At 34.0% G+C, this 18,114-nt stretch overlaps 1 protein-coding gene across 1 annotated transcript in view; it reads right to left on the bottom strand.

Annotated features, from left to right (window-relative positions):
* Positions 1 to 18,114, bottom strand: part of CDH18 (cadherin 18) — an 889,079-nt gene that overhangs the window by 165,299 nt on the left and 705,666 nt on the right. The gene's annotated exons all lie outside the window — the stretch shown is intronic.

Raw genomic sequence — 18,114 nt, 5'->3', positions numbered from 1 at the left:
CTCCGTGGCATGATTTTATTTGGTTTCCCTTTCTATACTTTTTCATTGTTTCTTCTTCAGATCATTTCCCCTTCCAGTTAAGAAACTCTTCCAATCATCCCTATAAAATCGTAAGCTCACTGCCCTACTGATTTTGCTTATTGGGAGAAATTAGAAAAGTAGCTTACTTTACACAGATGTCAGTTTATCATTTTCACAACACTGCAAAATGTATAATTTTATTAAGAAATAGCAACAACTTAATTTGCAAACATTTTTTTTCTGCCAAGGAAATAATTAGAGATGGATGAAATTATTTAAATATATATTTTGTTCTTTTTTATACAGAATCACCCTTGAATCATTTATTCTGTAAATGGATATTTGTACCTCCTCACCTCCCTCACCTATTTCTCTCATCCCACCACACCATATATTAACGTATATAAATAAATATATATTGATCAAGGTGATAAAGGTGTTATTTAAAAGACCAAAGTACTCAGAAAAAAGAAAATTCATTAATAGAACAATGTTTAATATAATAAAATATAATTACATTCATAATATAATAAAATATAAATACATTTTATTATATGTATTATATATATATATGCATAGGAATAATAAAAGATAGGATAGAAATATGTAAAATATAACTTTGTTCAGATGGGAAAATAACACCTATAAACTGTCAGTAACATAATAAATTACAAATCAGAAACCTAATGAAAACAGTTTGTAACTGCTAAATGCTTAAGAAATACATTAATGCTGCAATAAATATGGCAATTAATCTTAGAAAAAACCCTTGAATTTGCTCATAAAAGTGGCTATTGGAAAAGATGCAGCTTGAATTACAGTCGAGGGATAGAAGATGTGTTCTCTGAAATAGGATGGGAAAGTTGTAACACATGATGTGAGTAGGTGTGGGGGGGGCTCATTACACCTGCAGTGACATAGCTGGTAGATGTCTGAAGTGTGTGTGTGTGTGTGTGTGCACATATTGTGTATTCAGTTGGATGCAGTCTTCTGTATTCACCTTGTATTTCTTATGGATCAAATAGTGCATAAGCAAATACAAAATTTGCAGTATGCAAAAATTATCACTTTGGAGTACGCTTGTGTTTACAAAATAAGCTTATAGCAGAACCCACTGTATTTCAAGTTCACCAAATCACAACTATTTGCATTGTCACAGAGAAACAGGGCACTTATAATTACAACTAGAATTATCACAAATGTTTTCCCTGCCACGAAAACCCAATCAAGGATCCCAGCCAGCTAGTGACAAGAACCTACGGACAAAATTGTGGGGCACTGAAAACATAACAAAGAAAGAAGGAAAAGAAACTGTAGTTTTACTGTCTAGAAAACCATGTGATTTTAATTAAGCCATTACTGTATAAACAAAATAGTAATAACTGTGTACTAATTTAAATTTATTTGAAAAAAAATTAGCCTTGCTCCTTTCAACTCATCACAGACAATCACCTAAGGTGGAAAAGTGATTCAGTATACACTTAATTAGCTTGTGTTTCTTTAAATATAATTTAATTAAAGGAAGACATTATACCTGTAATATCAAAAGAGTTGATTATATGGTCTTAAGTATTGTAGATTCTCAGTTTATATCTAGATTTCTGAACTATAGAGAGCTTTATTAAGTATTTACATAAAATTCTTTGAAAATATAGAGAACACTCAGAAAGAAAAGAGGGCTCTAATAGTCAACATTTCAGCCATCTTCGAAGTTTAGACAGTGTTTATAAGCAACACTTATAAAAATTGTTTCAAAACAGGTGTTTATTTCAACAGCAATCCTCTTACTGTTTGTTAAATCAATAATACCTCTAAATCTCCACTCTCAGAGTTAGTAAAAGAAAAACCATATTTTTCAATTTCAAGCAATAAATAGTCTTAGAAATAATGTCAAATAATTGAAATCAACTTTGTGTTTTGAAAAGTTAAAAAGTAAGTTAAAACTTTTAAAGTTGTCTAAAAGAATTCAAGTGCATCTTCCTTGGGAATTTCTCACTGGGAAGGATTTTATTATTTCTATATAATTAGTAGTCTGTTATCTCCCTCCATATCCATTCCTGAAATTTCTTGGTATCTCACTTTGGCACTTGGTTTTAATCTTTCCCAAACTTTACTTATAACTTGGTTACAAAATACTGATTGTAAATAATCAAAAATATGGATGAGGCCTCTAGGAAACAATACCAGGAATGTGGAAACTGAGAAATCTGGGTCAAATTCCATTCCAAATTTGTTCTAATCCGTCTCAGATTTAGGATAGTTGTCTATTTTCCTCTTTTGCACGTTTTAGTCCATAAGCTTGTACATGCACATACATTTGCAAAAAGGGGTGCACAAACATAACCCAGCCTCCAAGGATGAGAAGGAGCTTCCACCACATTAGTAGGTCCAGGCTCCTCAATCTAAGAGGAGACTCTCTGTAAGAGAGTACTTAAAGTTTTCAGGCCATCTTCTCAAGCTATGCATTCTCCGGACGACTGTCCATTATTGAAATCTGTTCTGAACAATGTGACTGGAAAGTATAGAGGATGTAAGCAAAATTCTATTTAAGAAAATTAAAAAATCTTTTAAATGAAAATTAATGACAGAAAGTGATAACCAAGAGTATTTTTTTTTCCATATACTCATCTATTTTGAATTCGTAACTTATCTGACAACAAGAAAATAAGAAAAAAATAATTTGCACATATTTTAAAGCAGCTATAGAAAGTCTTAAAGAAGGTAAAATACAAACTTTGATTGATATTAAAAGGTATTTCACATTCCTGAGTCCATATTTCACTAGCTTAACAATCATGCTGCTGCAATGCCCAGTACATAGATTCTCAAGTTAATTTATAATTAAGCTTTCTGTGTGTACGTGTATGATGGCAGGGGCGGGTTGTTAATCTTTACCTTTCATTCCTATTACCTGCTAGAAGCTCTGGCACTTTGTTGGAGATGAATGTTAATGAGTGTTTATTGAATGGTAATGAATACTTGTTGAATAAATGAATGACAAGGTCAACTACATATGATGAATTACATCATACAATAAGGTCAGAAGGCTTAGGTGGCACTTCAAGAGGGATCGCTAGGAGAAATTATGTCAAGAGGAGAGGAGATCTTGCTACAGTTTGGGAACAGTGCTTAATAACACCTAAGACAGTGCCTGAGACAGAGTGGTGCTCAGGTAATTAGCATCGATTGAACCTGGAGCTTTGTCCTTTATTCCACTTGATTGATTTTGGTACAACAAAATACCACTTTCCTGGTGTGTGACTGTGTGCACACGTTCATGCATGTGTGTGTGAAACGGACAGGTAATTAAAGCACCAGGACTGTGTGTGTGCATACAGAACAATGCAGCAATTTGTTGGAAGGATACACTCATAATTATTTTTTTCTATTGACCATCTGTCTCCAAACTAATCATTTTTTTTTATTGAGCAAGTACACATTAGGGGCATAAACTGTGGTTATGTTGTATGTGTATGTTTGCTACAAAGGCTACTTTGAGAAAAAATCATCATAGGGTTAAATCTAAGGGTTCAGGGCTCTTGGATATTAGATATCATTTTGCTACCCAGAGAGAGACCAAATGAATGATCACTGATCTGCTTATACAACAGAAATAGCTTGTCGACCCCAAGAAAAACTAAGAACACATTCAAAGCCTGAAAATGTAATAGATTTTTTTTTTGCCTGACATACAATCAATTACAAAAATAGTCACAAAATTGCAATTATTGTTCCAAAGTTGACTGACAGTGACACACGGGCTTGTCCTCTACACAGGTTTCCACATGGCAATCAGCATCCTAGGGGCTGCAATCAGGAACAGGTTACTGCTCCCTGAGTTGACACTTGGATAACTTCAGCTCTTTGAGTCAAAGTCAGAGTTTATTGCAAGCACCAGGTATATCAACCTTTAACTTCAACTACAACCAAAGTTAAATTTCCTTACATGTGTGAGAAGGTTAAACAATTTCCAGAAGTGAGCTTATCTTCAACATCGCCAATCAAAAGCTAGAACATAGCCTCAAACACAGAAGTTAAAAGAGGGTTGATTGCACTCCCGTTACCCAATGTCAAATAAGATTATATATTTCCAGTTATTTACTTATACATTGCAGTGCCACTTTATTGCAATTAAATTATATTACAATGATAATTCCTTGGTATGATTTGTATGTGTGCAGTTCTGCCTGTGTGTGTCCTTGTGTATAAGTCTCTAAGTATTCACATCTATCCTGACACAAAATTAAGGGAGGCATTTTTATTCTCATTTTATAAGGGAGAAAATTGAAGCTTAGGGTCAAGAATTGATTTAATTAGGCCACATGGGGAGCATATGATGGAAAAGAAATGTAACTCTATCATCTAAATCTGGATCCAATGTTCACGCTCTTATAAAATTTGCTTCCCAGAGCTTACCAGTGATCTTTTGCCTCTTTTCAGATCATGTCTGAACTTCAAAGTAAATACAATATTACATTTCATTCAAGTTAACTGTCTCTTTAAGTTGGAACCCTGGAAGCAAATGAAAACTCAGAATTTTTATTGGCAGTTGAAGGAGTTTTGTTCACCAGTACAGTTTTACATGTCCCCACAGAAAAGACTATTTAATTACTAAAAGCAAATCAACTGCATTACTTCATAGATTTCAAAGATTAGGTAACTATAGGCCATTTGTGTTCCAGACCAGTTAGCTGTAATGGGTCATTCATCCTTGGAATTACCACATAGTATCATATAAATATCTCATGGGACAAATAAGCCTCATTGCTCTATTTTGTTATGATTTAAAAATGGTTGAATAGGTTGTGGTAGTCATGAGTGCATGGAGTTTAATTAATTTTTAATAAAGACCATTAACTTAAGTATAGACTTTTTCCATCTGTCTAAAGCTTTCATGTAAATAATTCTCTAAACATTCTTTAAAAAAAAAACTTGTGTCTTGATTTGGGGCTTAAAAATACATTCATGATAAACTTAGAAGAAACTGTAAGTGTCAGTGTACTTTATGGGCAAAGATGCACTACAGAGGATATAGGGATATTGCAAATTAACATAACCTTTAGTGACAGAGAGAGTGGAGTTTGTCTAAATGCTGTCACCACTGAAAAGAGTTTTCAGTGGAATCTCATTTTGAATATGATTTATTATCTAAAAAGAGACCACAGGAGCCACCCAGTTGTTCTCAATAAGACCCAACATATTCACTATTTATAAAGGTGGCTTAAAATAAGATCGGACATATTTTGTCTCATTCTATAGGGAAAGTACGATGGACGCAGTTAATTTATATAATTGTAAGGGCCAGTTCAGAAGTTTTGTTTGGTTTCCTGGTAATTTTTTTTCTTTATATCTGAGAAGGAGGAACTAGACTTTGATTTCATTCCATTAACTGAGCAAAGTTAACATTTCAGAGCCTAGCAGATACAAGACAAGGAAGAGACACTGACAGGATGAATGAATTAGTTGAAATAAATCCTACGATAAGTAATTTTGCTTTTATATGAGATATAGAAGTACCTGGAAGCTTCAGTTGAAACACAAACCATTTTTTTAACAAAGAAAAAAATATCTGGAGAAGTAGAAGGTAACACCAGTTTTACGGGCTAAAAATATGATGCTCCGCCACATATGTCCCAATATTTGGCAGATACTACAGGTGATTCTCTGATTTTTCAAATACAAAAGGAAATTAAATCTCGTGGTTTATTGGAATGAGAATAATTAGCTATAAATGAATCTCAGTGGCATACTTCACATAACTCATGTTAATAGAACAACATAAAACTGATACACCATGTAAATTGTATTCTAAATGCAAAATCATGTATTAAATATGTATTCATTTTGACTGTAGACATATTGGTTTCCATAAGTGGTCTATATTTGAATCGTTAATGTGTGATATAAAGAATTCCTTTTTACTCGTCAGGACACTAGCAAACTGTAAAGCATGGATCATTTTATTCAAGGTTTATTAATAAACTTGACCGTATCTTCCCAAGATACTATAGAAAATCATCAGAAGAAAACTGACACAGTGATATGATTGGACTATGAGTTCCCAGAGACAGAGTGAACCCATCTAAGCCTGTGTGGCTCCCGTTCAGTGATCCGCCTCTCTCTCCCTCAGATGAATGCAAGGCCTGTCCAGGGAAGCAGTTTGTATCTTGCCTGCTCCAAGTCTCTTATTAGTCAGGGACGCCTTACGGAAATCCACATGCAATCTTCCTCCTGTCCCCGGCAAGTGACACATTTCTAAATACCATAAACAATGCACTTCTCAATTGCAGATAAATTCTATGTCTGTTTATATATTCCTGTCTTATCAAACCTGGGAGCTATTTGATCATGTCTGCAAAGAACTGTAACACTACGGAACCAGAAACTTCAACCTGTAGCTCAGAATAGGTCACATTCTTGATAATGAACTTATTCGGAGGAAATAATTGATGTGAATCCATATTTTAAAATATGGATGTTTTCTGAAAATAAATTAGCTTTATCTGTTTTTCTAAGAACATTACTACTATTTCGTAATTTTGTACTCTGAGCTCAAAGACATTATTCTGTTTATAGCTACTTGAAACACAATTTAGTAGATACATAGAAAATTAAAATCAGTGATAGCAACCCTTTGGAATCCAAAGGTCAAGAAAGTGGTTTTCTGTATTGTGTATGTCGAATTTGACTCAATAAATAATAAAATATTTCCAAAGGTTAGATATTTATCTTTAAAGTAGCTATATCTTTGAAATTATGATGTGACTTTAAAATTACCTTCAATTCAAAGTCAGTGCATGAATAGGCAGAATGTTATAGATAGAAAACTGCATAGTAAAAATTGAAAGTAGGCATAATTTTCCTACTTTTCCTACATTCATAGGCATAATTTTCCTACTTTTCCTACATCCATAAAAATCATTGAATCATTTTAGATAACTGTGTGTGAAATTAAAATAAAAGAATGAATCCATAGAAATGAAAATTTTGGAAAAAGAGGGAAGAGGGAGAGGGGGAGAGCTCTAAGTGTATGTGTTTCAATGTTTATGTACCTTGAAGAGACCATGGTAGGTGACTGGACCCCTTGGACTTCAGAGAAACTCTCATCAACTAAGATTTGACTTGAAAGTGAAATAGCAGAACATGACTATCAACTGGATGCTCTCAGCATAAGGTATAATGGTAGTTTTCATCATAAATATTCCTTAGGACTTTCACATCAGTGTGTTTCTCTTTTCTACAAGGTCTAAAACATAACTGAGTCTTCTCTATAGGGCAACAGTAGCAAAACACAGCACAAGTTAGACCCTAACCAGCATTCCCTCTGTTTTGAAATATTGAATGAGTTATATTCCAGCTAATACTTGCCTTCGTGTTTCTAATACAGCATCATTTCAGTGATCAGTGTCTTTATGTAATAGGTTAATTCAGCGTGTACTCAGGCTAAATAATGCTTCCAATTATGCTTCAAAAAAAATAAATGAAACCAGTATCCAGACCACAGTATGTAGATTCCGTCTTTCCACCAAGGAACACGTCCATATTCTAAAGATATGTCTTTAGACCAAAAGTGTTTTGTATGTTCAATTTGTTCCAGATATTACTTAATATACTCTTACAACATTTTCCCCAGAGATAACCCTCTTCTGTTTTACCTTGTGAAAAAGACAGATTCAATTATTTGCCTAAAGTAGTCATTATCCTATGCCCCATCAAAATTATTTAGCTTCTGAGTACATAAGAATCTGCACAAATTATCCTCTGAATGAGAGTTATAAACTGAACTCCAACTGCTTGTTTAGAACATCCATGCTGTACTTGCAGGGAGCAAATAACACCAATGTCATTCAAAGGCACATATCTAAACAACAGGAAAATCTTATCAGAGACAGAAACGGTTTTAAGGAGATGAGAAAATTAAATTTAAGGCATCAGACATTTGCTTCCTTTTTTTTTTGGTGGTAAAATATACATAACACAAAATGGCACTGGGTGTGTTTTAGTCGCTTACCCTAATGCAGTGCTATATGCTAGGAGGTATGGATAAACAAAGGCAAAATAGGCATGTTTGGTCTCAAGAATAATGCAGTGTAGTCATATATACAATATAGAAATATATGTGCAGAAAAAAGAAGACACGAATGAACTTATCTACACCACAGAAACAGAGTCAACAGACATAGTAAATAAGCTTATGGCTACCGGGGGAGAAGGGATGGGAAGGGACAAATTGGGAGTTTGAAATGTGTAAATACTAACTTCTGTATATAAAATAGATAAAAAACAAATTTCTGCTGTATAGCACAGGGAACTATATTCACTATCTTGTAATAAACTATAATAAAAAAGAATATGAAAACAAATATATGTACATACATATATGACTAAAACATTATGCTGGACACCAGAAATTGACACATTGTAACTGACTATATACCTCAATAAAAAATAAACATAAATAATGACCATATTAGTCAAAATGGATATGTACATTAGGAGCTATCCTTGGTATCTCAAATGTATTATCTCTAATCTCCAAAATCATCATGTAAGATACTTACCGTTTTTCTCATTCTACAGATGATGAAATATAGACTCAGACAGAATAAATTACTTTTCTGAAGTCAAACCATTAACTCTTTCCATTTTGCCATGCTCATTTTCTCACATAAATGTAGTTACTGGAAATCATTTGATTGAGGTAGCCCGCAGATAGTGTATCGGAATGGTTCATTGAGAAAGAGATGACAACAGAAATTGAAAAAAAATTAAAAGCTTTAGTCTCCATGTCTCAATAAATTGTTTCATTGTTGAGTATTCTATTATCCTGCCCTATTCTCCAGTACTTTCTCTCATCCATCGAGAATCTTCATTTTTGATTTTCCCGATGAGAAAGTGTTACAAACACGAATACTGAAAGATGTTGAGGCAACATAAGGATTGAGAACGACAGCTATAAATAAAAAGCTATATACTTGAGAAATACTGGAGAAAGAGCAATTCATTCTGAAAATCAAATCTGGTGCCATGAGTCATTCAGCTTTCTTGGCTCTTAATTAAACTTAGAGAAGCCGAAGGTATTAATATTATTGATTGTATTGACAAATAGTTATCAAGTGCCTTAAAGCAAAGACTGTTCCTCTGGGTAGACCAGCCCTATCAGTTGGCTCCAGCTAGTAGTCAGTCAAGCAGTCAGCTGGTGGGAGCAGCTCACCAGTGTTTGGCAGGACTGAGGGGACGTGAACAACAATGAGCCATTTTGACAGGCGTACTGCTGTTGCTGGATTTGTTTTCAAGTGATGATATCAGAGGGAACTGAGCGCTTTGAGTGTGTAGAGGCTGTTTCAGTAAAACCATAAGCAAACCATAAATGCTCAGTAAGCAGAGGAAATGCCACATATAAGGCCTCATAAATATTTATTCACACAATGAACATATGAACAAATGCTTTGAGAATGTGGAACAAATGTCAGTGGTGGGCCATAACTGGATGATATTGACACATACACCTATAGAATTTATAATCATATCATAACTTATAAAATGTCTATTCTAGGTAGGTAAATAGATAGCAGAAGGCTTTTCAAAGCTGTGTGTGATGTATTTTTTGCATTTATTTTAGTTGTCAGAGGTTTGCATGTGCAACTTCTGCATAGGGAAGGATTGGGACCACAAAGCCCTCATCTGTTAATACTTAAGTTGCTGCTGCTTTGGATGAATGCTTCACAAACTAAGACTGACAGTCTCCTGTGGGTCTTTTGCGAGCACGGTTCTGCCGATGGCAAAGTGTGCCTGTCAGTCCGTTCCCATGGACTCCCAGGACTGTGCATGTATTCGTGTTCCTGAGCATTCCCAGTAGGAAGGGCTTTTATTTTTCTCTCACAAGAATAGACCATGGGCCTTGTTGCTAGCATAACAGTTTCTTTACAATTTTCATTCTGTGAAACTCTTTAGTTATCATCAGAGTCAGAGGAAAAATTAGAAAATCTTTTTTTAAAAAGCATAGAAATTTGAGTGACTAATGTGGAACAATACAGTGAGAAAAAAAGATGAAGATGGAAAATGAGCAAGGTCAAGAAATACAGAGAACAAATAGTGACTGCAATGAGTCAATTATTGTGAATAGAAATAAAACCAGTAATAGAGATACAGAAAGGATGAGAAATATCATTGAAATATTAAAATGCTTAAGCCATGCATATCTGGGGAAATATTTAACAAAATGGGAAACGCGTGTGTTTTGAAAGAAGGCTGACGTATCTCTGCAAAGGAAGGACACAGGTAGCTCTGGGAAGGATGAAGAATTACTTCTATCAGAAAACCATTCCTACTGTACCACTGCTTGGAGAAGGGGAAGTCCCCTTGTAGGTGTCAGGTGAGCACAAGTGAAGCAAAGAAGATCTATTATTTCTCTGCATAACAATCAAGTTTCTGTGGAACATTCTGGAAGGTGTTGAGAAGATGGAAGCAAGAAAAAGTGTCCCAAAGAGTAAGGGAGAGGGAACTCCTTTGAAATAAAATGGCAAGTTAAACTTCCTATGGGTCAGATTAATGAGGAATCCGGAACATTTAATTTTTTGTTTCAAGTTGGTTTCTTTTTGCATAGATTGGAAGTAACTCCCACACTTCCTCAACCTTCAAAAAATTCTGGTTCCTCCAGAATCCTGTGTTCTGTGCAAGACAGGATTGGCAATTCTGTTCTCCAGCAGTAGACTGAAGACAGCAAACTAATAGGAGCTAAAATTGGGCTTAGGACCTGGCAAGCAGAGGAGAAGCTTCTTCCCTACTTCTACTTTTCAAACCAGGAAGCTTCAGAATACTGGAAACAGCAGTTTTCTTCCCACACTGGGAGCTTGCACTATTTATTTAAATTTTAAAAGACAGGTTTATTGCAAAAATTTGGAAGAGTTAGGCACATAAGACCAAAGAAAAAGAGAAATGAGAAAGGGAAAAAATAGAAAAATAAATATTCTTAACAATCACAATATAATTACCATTTTCTGATTCAGATGTTCAACCTCTCTAAATTCAATAAGATAGGAAATTTTTTGAAAAATGAAATAGTAATGGTAAACCATAGTAATAACATAAAATGAGAGTTAATATTAGAAACTGGTGTTATATTGGAAACCACCCTCCCCAAACCATATTTTATTTTTATTAATATAGTGTTGTCTTCTATATGTCACATAATGTACTAACCATTATGGAAAATACAAAGGTGAGTTATGGAAATTCTCAAGAAGTTTGCTTTCTAGGAATTCATTTTTTAAGTATATATATATAAAATGTGTTGGTTTTCTTTGTGACTTTGCAACTCATTAGTGATTTTTTTTTAATGATAATGCCCCCAAATACTTAATTTTCTAACAGCAGTTACATGTTAATTTTCTGGCATTCATTTGAGAAAGATCCTAAATTAGAAGGTTACATGTCTAACAAAAATAGAAAAATAAAGAAAGATGTTTATAGAAGACTAAAGATGAGGCACATGTTAGAAAGTATAAGAAAAATAATAGTTACAAAAAAATGAAAGTCCCAGTGAAAATAAATCACTTTTTCTACAGAACTTTCATAAACTTAGCTTTACGCTTAGAGTTAGATAATGTATCCCCTCAATAAAAATAGTAAGAAGCCTATTTCCCCGTGTAAGGTGCTATTTGGGACCCGGACTGGAGCCCAACAAAAACATGGTCCTGTTCACACCTTACCGGAGCTGTGATGATGTCACTTATACGTGAAATCTGAAAAAGTTAAACCTGTAAAAAACAGAATAAAATATTGGTCACCAGGCGACAGTGGGGATGGGAGGATAAGAGTGATGGTTTTTGAGAGTGCAAACTTGAAGCAACTATTAAATAAGCCACAGAGATCAAAGGCACAGTATAGTGAATGTAGACAGTACTCCTGTACTATGATTATGTGATAAATATCACTACACCAGCAACCATATTATAATAAGTAAATGTTTTAACACGGTGTACGCCTTAAACTTATGCAATGTTACATGTCAAATGTATTCAATTAAAAAGGAAAAAAGGAACTCTCAGAGTAGGAAAGAAATAACATATGGGCAAAAAAGGACTATTTGCTACGTTTGACGAGGTCTACAAAAAAACGAGGTAAAAGATCGACGAGATTACTTCTCACTGAAGAGTACTGGGAACCTAGCAGACTTGTAGGAGTTTGCCAGGGAAGGACAAGCCAGGCTAGAGTAAGTAAGTCTCAGTGGAAAAATAATGCACAAAGCATGCTTGGTGTAGCTGGAAAGTTTAATAGAAGATAGATAGATAGATGATACAAACAATATTATCCTAAGGCAGTCTAGATTTCATTTCTAAATATCTAAGATATTTGATGAGGGAAAAATCTAAGGACACCAGTGGGTTTGAAGTATACTTCATCCTGGGACAGGGGAAGAAAGTAGCCTCAGAAAAAGCATAAAGGGATGGGGGAAATGGAATTGCTTTGTGATTGCATTCCATAGATGGATTATTCAGGTTTAAAGACTAAACAAGGCAACTGGAATACTTCCCATGATCCATCTATTCAATTTTCAAACATTAATCATCATGCAGGTAATGTATTTCTCAGGCTAATGGCTAGAGATCTGAGATACCAACATATCAACTCTTGGCATTTTCCTCAACACTTACTATTGAGAAGGATACGTAGAGTTACGTTACAAAAGAAGATAAATCTGTTTTTTTTAACCAGGAAGATATAGTATAAAATATGTTATAATTAACCAACATCAACTCCTATCATTTACTATCAATACTATTTTATAGTCAATGAGATTATTTGTTTTCCCTTCCTAGGAATAGCTGGTCAACTTTGTTACAAAAAGTTGATATTTGTGAAAAGCAGGTTCAATTGGTTTTATGTCTTTGTTTTCCTATTTAACAGCTTTATTTAAGTTTAATTTACATACCATGGCTTTCATTTAAGTGTCTAATTCAAGCCGATTTAATTGTATGGATCCAAGGCTGCACAAATAGTGTAACTAACAAGGAATCCTAATCTATAATTTTGTTTCATGAGAATTACGAGCATCCCAATTAAATTCAATAGATATTATTAATTCTGTTCATGTCAATCGGACATGATAGATCCTAGTTACCCACGAGAAGAGCTATCTGACTTCTCTAGTGCCTACAAAATACTTTGCTACTTCTTGATAATAGTAATGTTTTTTTTTCAAATAAGCATTCTCATTGGAGTATCAGAGAAAATAGCCTTTGGTTCCATTCTCTGATCTCACAAATATCAAACAACCATTAATATAAATTCTGATATTTAGTTGAAGTCAGAGTGAAAAATTTCCCTTTCCAGTTTAATATTGGCAGCAGAACCATGAAATCACTACTCAGGTCCAGAGAGCAGTGTGTCATCTGTGGATCATGGATTTTGGACTGAGAGGAGTGAAAGCTGTCTCAGGGAGCCTCTCTACACCTGCCTGGGCAGTGCATTGTGCTGTCAAGGTGATTTATTGGCACACAAAGCACATTTCACCAAGATCCAGCTATCAGCATTGAATGTGTCTGTACATAAAAATAACCTCACCGGTCACTACACTGCCAGCCTTTTGCTCAGCAGTCTTTGGCTTGTAACTTTCACTCTGTGTGCTTGTAGTTGTATGATCACAAGACAGCATAGCTACCAGTTTTCCAACGATTACATATGTGTTTAAATTTGGAAGATTGAAAGACCAAAGGACGAAGTGTTGGAGTCTGTATAGAGATGTCGAAACTTTCCTAGAAACCCCCAGTGGTCTTTCCTTTATATACCACTGGCCAGAACTGGGTCACAAAAGCTATAAGGAGGCTGGGAAATATAGCTTTATAACTGAATTGTGTTGCTACACTGAGAAAATCAGAGTTCTGATAGCATCAGCAAAATGAGAAACCAATATTGAGTGGACAACTATTTGTGTCCATCATCGTTCATTAATTATTTCTTAAATGCTATAGAAAATGGACTTCTTGTATTATTAATCCCCATACACTCTGCTGCAGTTCAGGAACTGTTTAGAGTTCTTTTCTAAAGAAGACAAAGCATGACAATATTTCTTTCAGTAAATTGACAATATGGCACAGTTTTCAATTAGTGCATTCCATTTTTCTCTAAGAGAAGCAAATTCTTTAGCATTGAGATTATCAATTAATATTTTTGTATATTATGTAGTCAACCATAGAAAACATATTTGAAAATGTGTCTATAATTATTTGTGCATACAATTATTATCATTGTTATTATATGAATTAAAGATGGGCTCAGAAGGAGAAAAATTGACAAGACATTCTACTGTGGAACACTCTATCTTCTGCAGATACTGTGGACCACAGCTAAATATTTTAACTTCTTAGTTATTAGTAAATATAAAATATTGCTTTGGGGAAAAGAAAACTATATTCAAGTAGATTTTCATATAGAATTAAGAAAAATTAATATTCAAATCCATAAAACCTTTAAAGATGCTTTATGTCTTTTATCCAAATATACACACTGATCTCTTCCACAAAAAATTTTTTTGCTCATTTTCGAAATGAAATAAATATGAAGAGGTTAAATAAAACCAAAATTGGTGACATATTTAATTACATCATGCAGACTGAAGAGTGTTACAAATCTTGTTTTCAGTTACATCCTAGGAAACTCATTTAAGCCTTCCACTAAGTGCATTTTTATAGCTGATTGACTTCTACTACAAGATGTTAAGAAGAGGTCATTTTTGGGAATCAAAGTTATTGTTGGTCAAGACCTATGCATTAAAGACAATTAATTCACACTTTGCCTCTTCTAAAGACACTATTCTGAGTTGGGACAATCAATTCTAAAGATAATAACACTATTTTGTCTAACCTATTTCCCTTTAAGTAATCATTCCACATTTTCTAAAAGTATATTTCTCTCATTAATAACATTTACAAAAGCAACTTTGGTTGAAGTTTCAGAAAAGAAATTTACATAAAATTTAATAGTGGAACTCTCATTTTTCAAAATGTAGTTATTTGGACTAAAAAATCTTTCACACAAAATCATTTTTTTTCTATTTTAGATAAGACTATTTCAAAGTCTGATTATGGCACACTATGTCATAATTTTGGAAATTCTTCTCAATCTTAAAGGATAAAGAGCAAAAATGACAGAAATTGACTGAGTACCTACATTTTCCCAAGAACTGGACTAAGAACACTGCATTTCTTTCCTCATAGAATAGGTATTATCATTATAAATATTTATACAAGGAAACAGGTGCATAAAATTTAAGTGGCTTGATCAATTTTCTATGCTACAAAGTACATTCTGGGGTTTGACCATGAAGTATTCCCAAGTCATTTTGAAATAAAGCTTGGTATTTTGGAAAAATAATAAATACGAATTACTTTACTATATTAACTACACTGGTACATGACCAAATTTTTCTTTCATAGGAAGGCCAATGAAAACTTTATTATATTTACCATAATTCCTCGTAAAAATAAGTAGTGATATTATTTGTGCCGTTAGAACCAATAGACATCAGGAGGTATAGTGCATTTCATTTGATGTCAACTATTCTATTTCCTGTGGAATGGATGTCATTAGTGCAGAAAGGCTTGACTGACAAGAGACTGGAAACCCAATATCTTCCATTTTTTAACATTATGTTGCAGAAACCACTCAAGTACTAAAATGTGTCAGAAGTGTTAAATAATCTGTATGCTCTTGGTATATAATTAAAAGATAGCCTGTTTAGTCTTATTGTTTGTATATCTTTGAAAATTAAGTGTAGAATTTATCAACAGAAATGTTTTTGGCTACAATATTTTCTAATTAAATATCCATTTTAATAACTAAATAGGAATGAAGACTGCAGGAAAATCAATTTATAATTTAAAATATGAATTCACCTATATGAAACTGCATAAATGTCTCAATAGTTTTTATTAGATGTGTGACTAATGTACCATTTACACAGATACACGAACCCCATCATTGACTACTGCTGATTTATGTGTTTCATGTTAATTTTGGTGAAAAGAACTGGTATTCATCATTGCTAGCACTAGAAACAATTGTAAATAAGCCTTAAACAGGATTTTATAAGCCCGCATATCCCTATTTCCCCTGAAGTCAGGTTTTAATCCAGGTTTTCAGGTTTCCTGAATTGACCATCAGGAAGATTCAACACACTTGCACGTAAAATAGGCAAGGAATAACTTAACACATACGTACCAGCTCAAAGAACAAGAAGCAATCCATTAATTGTTGACTATAAAATAGGTAGCAAAGAAAACCATCAAATGGCTATAAACACCATGGCCATTAAGAAATTTGAATTCTCAGATAAAAACCTCACACCTACCCTTTGTGAATCTTCCATTCCATTTCTAAGACCCTGGAGAGAGACATGGTAGATTTCTGCTTTTGTCTTTGACCTAAGTCAAGGGAAGTAGTCCTTTTACAGCAACCTAATCATGAAGCTTCTGCTGTCACTACCTGACATAAATTCTGTAGCTCCCAAAGAAGCAAAGAAGCCTTGAATATACTGATTTATTTTTAAAGCAGCTGACATTATATTAACTGGAGTAGGGTTGAGATTTGAGTTGTGTTGATAAACAACCATCGGCCCAGATTTCTCTTGACTTTGGTTCTCTGATCACTTTATATGGCTTTCTTATTTGGCTACCTTCCTTAGAATGTCTTGCTTAGGGTTAGTTTTCATGAACATTAAAATTGTTTCCCCACTTAATAACTCTAAAAATGTTTCCTTGCTGAGTTAAAAATCAATAATATTTAAGTAGAATTTATCGTCATTAAGCCTACATTATTACAACTTTTACATAAATCTGACCAAAAATATAACACAGCTTTTATATTTCATTATCATATCCTTTATTTTTTCATGGTCTTCTGTATCTTTCAAATAGTATTTAATGTTAAAATATCTCTCTTGAATGGGTATTCCTCTTTTGTTTTTATGCATTAAGCAAGCATCATGGAATAGTTACCTCAACAAAACTTATGCCAAACATAAATTATTTGCAAAATTTTTGGTTTGTCATATTGATTAATGGAGTTCTAGTAGAAAGCAATACATAGCTTATTAAATAAATTGTGTATAGTATGGTAACTCAAGAACTACACGATTCTTTTCTCTGGATCCATCAATTCACATATAGATAATATAACAGAAAGCAAGACCTCATTGGCAGCTTGTCATTGAAAAATCATCTGTGAGCTGGTCTTGAGATGAGTTACAGCCGTGGGACCCAAGGCCACGATCAGAGCATGTTTGTAGTATGCAGTAAATAATTGCTCCACGCATGCGTCAATTATAGAAGATTTAGAACAAAGAAAATAGAAGTACGCATGTGCTAGAAATATTCTGTAAGCCTGATGAACAAAGAAACTCAGACCACACATGTGCTGGCAGAGAACAGATAAAAGCAGGACAGGTGCATCATAGGCGCTCACCTCCCTGTGGCAATAAAGTGTTGTTAACCCCATGGTGTCTCCCGCTGAAGTCTGTCCAGCGGTATGGCAACTCCTTGTACATTTTTTCATTGGGCCGCTCACCTCCTAGAACCCCATGTCAGCCTCCCTCAGCTGACAGTATCAAAACTTAACTTTTAACATAATGGAAACAAGACAATTCAAAGTCTTGACCTTACACATAAGCACTCATAACTGAGTGAGTTTGGCACAAAACTCCTGTTTCACCATAATTGGTCATTGAAAGTACTAATTGGAAATGGTATAATATAGTTACGCCAAACAAGAGGACAGAGTTAAGGTATTGCTATTAAAATGTACATTTAAAGTAACTAGTATCCCAATGCTTCTTATATAACATCCCATGTATAGTGACTGATTCTTTAGTTTTCAGTGTTTGTATGTTTTCACTCCAGTCATTTAAAGTGCAATTTCCAATAAGTTCATTCATTCTGAGGATGTTTAACTGCATTATGATAGGTCTTTTAAGCTTAAATTACCAAGAAAGTCTTAGCTTTGAAGACAATACTCAGCATTTTGTTTTATAATCTCTCTTAGAACTTTCTACAGAAAATAGTCTGAGAGATGGGCATACTTAAAGAATCTTCATAG

The sequence above is a fragment of the Vicugna pacos genome, chromosome 3, assembly GCF_048564905.1.
Source record: "Vicugna pacos chromosome 3, VicPac4, whole genome shotgun sequence".
Lineage (NCBI taxonomy): Eukaryota > Metazoa > Chordata > Mammalia > Artiodactyla > Camelidae > Vicugna > Vicugna pacos.
Note: the sequence above shows the minus strand (reverse complement) of the source record. Positions and strands in the feature narration are given on the sequence as shown.